The sequence below is a fragment of the Hyposmocoma kahamanoa genome, unplaced genomic scaffold, assembly GCF_003589595.1.
Source record: "Hyposmocoma kahamanoa isolate Upper Pololo Valley unplaced genomic scaffold, ASM358959v1 244, whole genome shotgun sequence".
NCBI classification, from domain to species: domain Eukaryota; kingdom Metazoa; phylum Arthropoda; class Insecta; order Lepidoptera; family Cosmopterigidae; genus Hyposmocoma; species Hyposmocoma kahamanoa.
The window spans coordinates 448,808-454,457 of record NW_020653761.1 but is presented as its reverse complement, the minus strand read 5'-3'; the positions used below and the strand labels follow the sequence as shown (position 1 = coordinate 454,457).

Here is a 5,650-nt window from a genome sequence, read left to right as displayed (position 1 = left end):
ATTCGCAGGAAGTGAATTCGCTCCGGCCTAAGTCGGCTCGCGTCGTCATAGCCGAAGCAATACGCACTATGACTTTTTCATTCTTATTGCATATGAACATTTGGTAGGTCAGTGATGAATACACAGGTTTTTCTAACCGGCGATTCCATATCGATAAGTGCGGTTTATTCTTATCCCCAAGTCTTAAAATGTCCGTCCCGTTTAACGCAGTAAATTCTACCAGTAATTAATTATTTATTATTTATTTATAAAGCATTGGCTACAGAGCCATCAGATTAATGGTAACAAATAATCAAGAAACGCACAAAGTAATATACATATTATACTGAAAATTAATTCGTATAAAAATGCAACTCCCAATAATTAACAATTATTTACAAATATCAACATTATATATATTTGACGTTTGTAATGTTGCTAGTTTAGGACGTTTATCCAATAACTAAGGAAACTGACCTCGATAAATTCGTTACATGCGAAAATGATGTTTTAAATAGTAATTTGTAAATAATATCTTTCTAAATAATTCGTGCCAAAGCATTCGAGCGTACGAAATTTTTTAAATTACAAATTAAATAATAAACTAGGACTTAGTTTTATTCATAAAAATTGTAGGATAGCACATTAGCATATGTCAAAAATTTATGTTCCTATTTAAGTGCTTCATTCTCGTATTAATCTTGTATTGTCAAATGTTATTGTCTTTTGCGCTAAAAATCTGCAAGTCGTTTAGAAAAGGCGTGCTTACAGTGTATAATATAACTGAATAAATGTATATAAAAATATTTTTCTCAAACATGCTCGGAAATGTTTGCATTACTTTCAAAACACGAACATGGTAAGTTTGTCATTTATGGACCGTGCGACTTCTTTCCGGCCAAGGCTTGCAAAGTAAATACGAAAATCTATTACTGTCCACTTCTCTAAACTTTTAAATCTATCTACTAATAATGAACTATGTAAACAGGCAAAAGAAAAAGTCATATAGCCTAGGTTTCATAGTTGCGAGAATTAAAAATACCTACTTAAACCGCTTACTTAAAAAAAGAAAATGGCGGTAACACTTACATTAAAGTGTTTTGGTATTCTTTTGTTTTTTCGTGTTTTTTAGATTTTGGTCGCGAAAATGAGTGCTAGTGAGAAAAGCAATAACGAAAAAACAGTGACAGATACACATTAAAACACATCATCAGAAGTGCAGCAGACTACTATTAATGTTCCTGGAAAGACAATAACATTTGCAACGAATTAGCATTTAGCAATGAGTTGTATAAATTTTAACGTTAATTAATCATCAGTGTCGTACCCATGTATTTACATCTTCCTCTCTTTTATTATTTCCTCACATTGTTTGAGAAAAATTATATACAAGTCTCGGCGGGAACAGGGATTGATTGACTCGTATTAGTACAAGGCCTCGTTGGCGCTCGTCTTTGTAACTCATACTCGACCAGTAATTCCTTACTTTCCGGCTTCTACAAGGATGTACTATGTTATTAAATTAATTTATATTTTGGGTAAATGTTAAAGAAACAGCGGTTGTCGAGTTTCTACTATAATTTTTAAGGAATTTAAAAGAAATAAATGGCAACATTCACTGACGTACGCATAATAACGTGACTTTCGATTTTATGGCAACAAATTTTAGTGATGGCCGATGTTTCATTTGTAAATGACCGTTGCCGAATTTTTGTGTTGAAATAATCAAGTTTCTCTTAATTCGGTGTACAAAAGTGTGTTGAGTAAATTCGAATAACATTTGTGTGAATTTGTGTTTTTGCGTGATTGCTAAATTCTCAAGTGTGGATAAAAAGAATGTTTGTTGTGCCTTCGTCGTAATAGGATCAGTGGTCAATAATCTATTGGATTACAGTTTTGCAGTGTTTATTGTACTGTTGTGGACGAAAGGTAAGTTTTGTTAGGTGGTTTAAGTTTTCTTTTAGTGGTTTTTTCGGTTTGCTGCAGAAATATTTGTCACGGTAGCGAGCAACGCGCGTAACTGGCTCTTTTAGCCGGGCTGTGAGATAACGGAGGATTAGAAGATTGCGCAGAATCTGATAAGATTGTACACTTCAAATTACCATATGAGACCTGCAAGCGTCTCATAATGGAATATCCTATATATCTACACACAAAAAAAAATTGGTTGAATAGTTTTTTACATTGCCCAAATCTTAAAGTTTCGTGGTCTATTTTCGCACCAGGTTTTATTTTTAAATTTGAGTTATTGATATGAGCGGCAGCTTTTTCGCGTATAATTTGCAGCTCCAATAACGGTTTTTTATAAGACAACAATTTTTACTTATTTAAACTTTGTGGCATGAACTTTCTTTCATTGAACAATTTTAATTTACAAACACTGAAAATTTATTTACAACTTTCAACTTATTCTTCATAAAAAATACTAATTATTATTATGTTGTCCATTTACCAACATAGCAATATTAGAAGAATGTATTTACTATTACCAATTTCTTGTAAAAATTAAAGTTAAACTAAAAGAATTTACATACAACATACAACAAACAAATTCAAGCCATAAGGCTGTATCACAACCTCCAAAAAACTTAACAAAACTATAAAGCACAATACATATACATGAATAATGTTTTTAATGATTTTTTTAATCCACATCAAAACAATAACCTTAGAATGACTTCTTAGTGACATCATTCAAAACATGTGGTTTTTGAAGGTCACTTCAAAATGTGTACAATAATGTTCTGGCATTTCCCTTATCATATAACAGCTGGGTTTTTACACTGAACATACTATATTTCTTAAATTTTCTTGAATAGGAACTATTATATCTTTGGGTGGTGACTTGACATAGTTGATAAAGGCCATGGCCACAAAGAAGTTATTTATAAATGTAATTTTTTTTTTTTTTAAATGTCACAAAAGTGACTTATTGGGTTTTATATGTATATATGTATATATATACATACATATATATACATACATATATATACATATATATATATATATATAATATTGGAGGGCTACAACATCTAAACACACATGTACATGGCTAAATTCGATTTTTTTGTGTATTGCTTTTTTCATATACTTGTTTTTGCATGTATGCATCTAAGTGTTATTTATTTCCTTAAGTACTGTGGTATTGTCAATTCTATTATTTGTTTTGTAATATGATAGAATTATATTTTTTATGGCAATTTAATAATAATAACTATGTGCTAGAGAACTACTCTATTTGCCTGGTCACAAACTAGGGAATATCCTATACTATGAGTACCAGTGCAATAGAATTCACTCTGGGGCACTGCCCACAACACCCAGACCAGAACCAACTTAGAAAAGGGCATTTTCCAAAATGGTCCTACCGGGAATTGAACCCGGACCTCCTTATCCAGAGCCCACAACCCACTTTATAGGTACAAAAACCTATGAATCTCTTATAAAACCTTAGCCCCAAAATTAAGTCATAAAGCAAATTGAATGTAATTACTATCAAGCAACTTGCCTGCCTGCAACGGGCAATTACCTACCATTTCAATATATGTTCGGTATTAACCACTAACCAGTATGCCATAAAAAGCCGTGGTAGCCTAACGGGTTGAACCACTGCCTCATCCAAGGCTGTGGGTTCAAATCAGGGCTTGCACCTTGAGTTTTGCAGAATAAATAATGTGCATAATTTAATTTGAAATTTACCTTAAGCTTTTCAGTGAAGGAGAAATTTTAATGAAGCTTGCACATTGAAGAAGGCTCACAACACTTGGAAAATGTGTTAAATCCCCTACCCGCATTGGGCCAGCATGGCTGACTATGCGCTAAACCCTCGCTCGAGAAGAGACCCGTGCCCATTGTCTAGTAGGACATATAGATGGTTTGACGATGATCAACTAGTATGCATAGACTGTGTGGGCACATTCGGCAAATGTCATTGTGTTTTCTTTATTCTAATTTTACTTTTAAATTGACAGGCAACAATAAATGGATCATAACTTGTTGTCTAGTATTGTGTGGCTTAGGATGTCTCCTCTGGTCTATATGGTCTTGGAAATATAAATTTAGATAAATAGTTTGTTTATTATTGGTACAAAGACCGAACACACATGAAGAAATGCAGCCCCAATTAGGCATACAAACAATGATTTGTGACCAATCAGATTGAAGCAATTTTCTTTCATGTTGTTTTGTATAAAACAATAATAACAAATTAGTGGAGTATTTTCACAAAAATATATAAATATAATAAAGAGGTAAGGATTATGGTAGTCATTTAAAAAAAAAATGTATATAAATTATCTCCACAGTTCCAAAACGTAGCAAAACCCTAATATTGACTCATCCAAAGAACAAAGTCCAATGTGATTATATAGCGAAAAGAGAATAAGTATGTTGGGAGAATAATTTTGTTATTCAAACTAAGGCCTATGTAAAGGTGTTTTGAGAATTTATATATCTTATTTCATTTCGGGAATGTAAAATCGAACAATGTTCGACCTGACATCCACAGCGAAGAAGAATGAACAAAATGTACTATGTCCTGAGAACAAGTAGCCTTGTACATAAATCTTTGGTCTATGGATGAGTCAATATACACAACTAAGTTTAAACTTCAGTTAGCAATATTGTCACATAACAGTAACTGCCTCCGCGGCCGAACGGTTACCATGCTGGACTGTCACGCAGAGGTCCCAGGTTGGATTCTCGGGCCGGGAGAAATAGTTGTATGGCCTACAATTACTTCTCTCGTTAGTTTGGGTGTAATTTGTGGTTGTCCATGTGTGTCCATGGCACCCGCGATACAGGGTTTCCCTAGTGAGGGGCTATGTTGAGTGTGTGCGTTATTTATTTATTTAGTAAAGACAGAGTGTTACTTTTACCATTCCAAATACCTAAACTACTATTTATAAATCTGCCCGTAATTAAATTTTTGTGTATCATACAAAACCACTACAGCTTTAGAGCTTATATTAATCCATGAAGTGCCTGTGTTTGGAACTCGCCCAGCTGGAGTTTAGGTGTCAAAAGACAATCACAGGGCTGCCATCTAGTTTATTTTTATGATTTACTTATTTCATACTGACGAGGGTAGCCCAATGGTTTGCACTATAGGCTCTGAATGGGGATTCGATTCCCAGAAAGACAAATTAGACAAGTGATCTTTTCTCAATAGGTTCTTATCTGAGTGCTCTAGATAGTGCTCAGGTTGGATTATTTTGCTCTGATACTAGTAGCACAAATTTATTAGGCACATTGTTATTATTTGATTAACATACTAACATGCACAGGTTGCTCTACCTACTACTATGTTTTTTAATAAAAATTTTTATGTTGAATTTTAGGTTTTCGCGATAGTTACACATACAAAATGAAACTATTTATCTGTATTTTAAATCGCGTATATTTGTTTTTTCAAACAAACCAAACGTTTCAGACCTTTTACAGATCCCGTGGTCACGGTTGACTGATATTGGGACCTGTAAAGGGCCTGAAACATTTGGTTTGTTTAAAAAAACAAATATATGCGATTTAAATCCGGATGAATAGTTTCATTTCTTATGAAAATTTTTATATTTCTGCTTATCTGACTGAATAACAAATGAATTTTTATTTCTATAAATTTAATCGTACGCCTAATTGGTTATCTTACAATATCATCACTCACAACGTTAAT

General features: G+C 33.2%; 1 protein-coding gene across 5 annotated transcripts in view; it reads left to right on the top strand.

Moving 5' to 3' along the window:
• Window positions 1–1,656: 1,656 nt before the first annotated feature.
• LOC113228840 (protein kinase C and casein kinase substrate in neurons protein 2) overlaps window positions 1,657–5,650 on the top strand; it is a 193,779-nt gene continuing 189,785 nt past the window's right edge. For all 5 annotated transcript variants that reach the window (XM_026462253.1, XM_026462255.1, XM_026462254.1 and 2 more), the window contains exon 1: window positions 1,657–1,908. The gene's annotated coding sequence lies outside the window, so the exon portion shown is untranslated. The remainder of the gene's footprint in view (window positions 1,909–5,650) is intronic.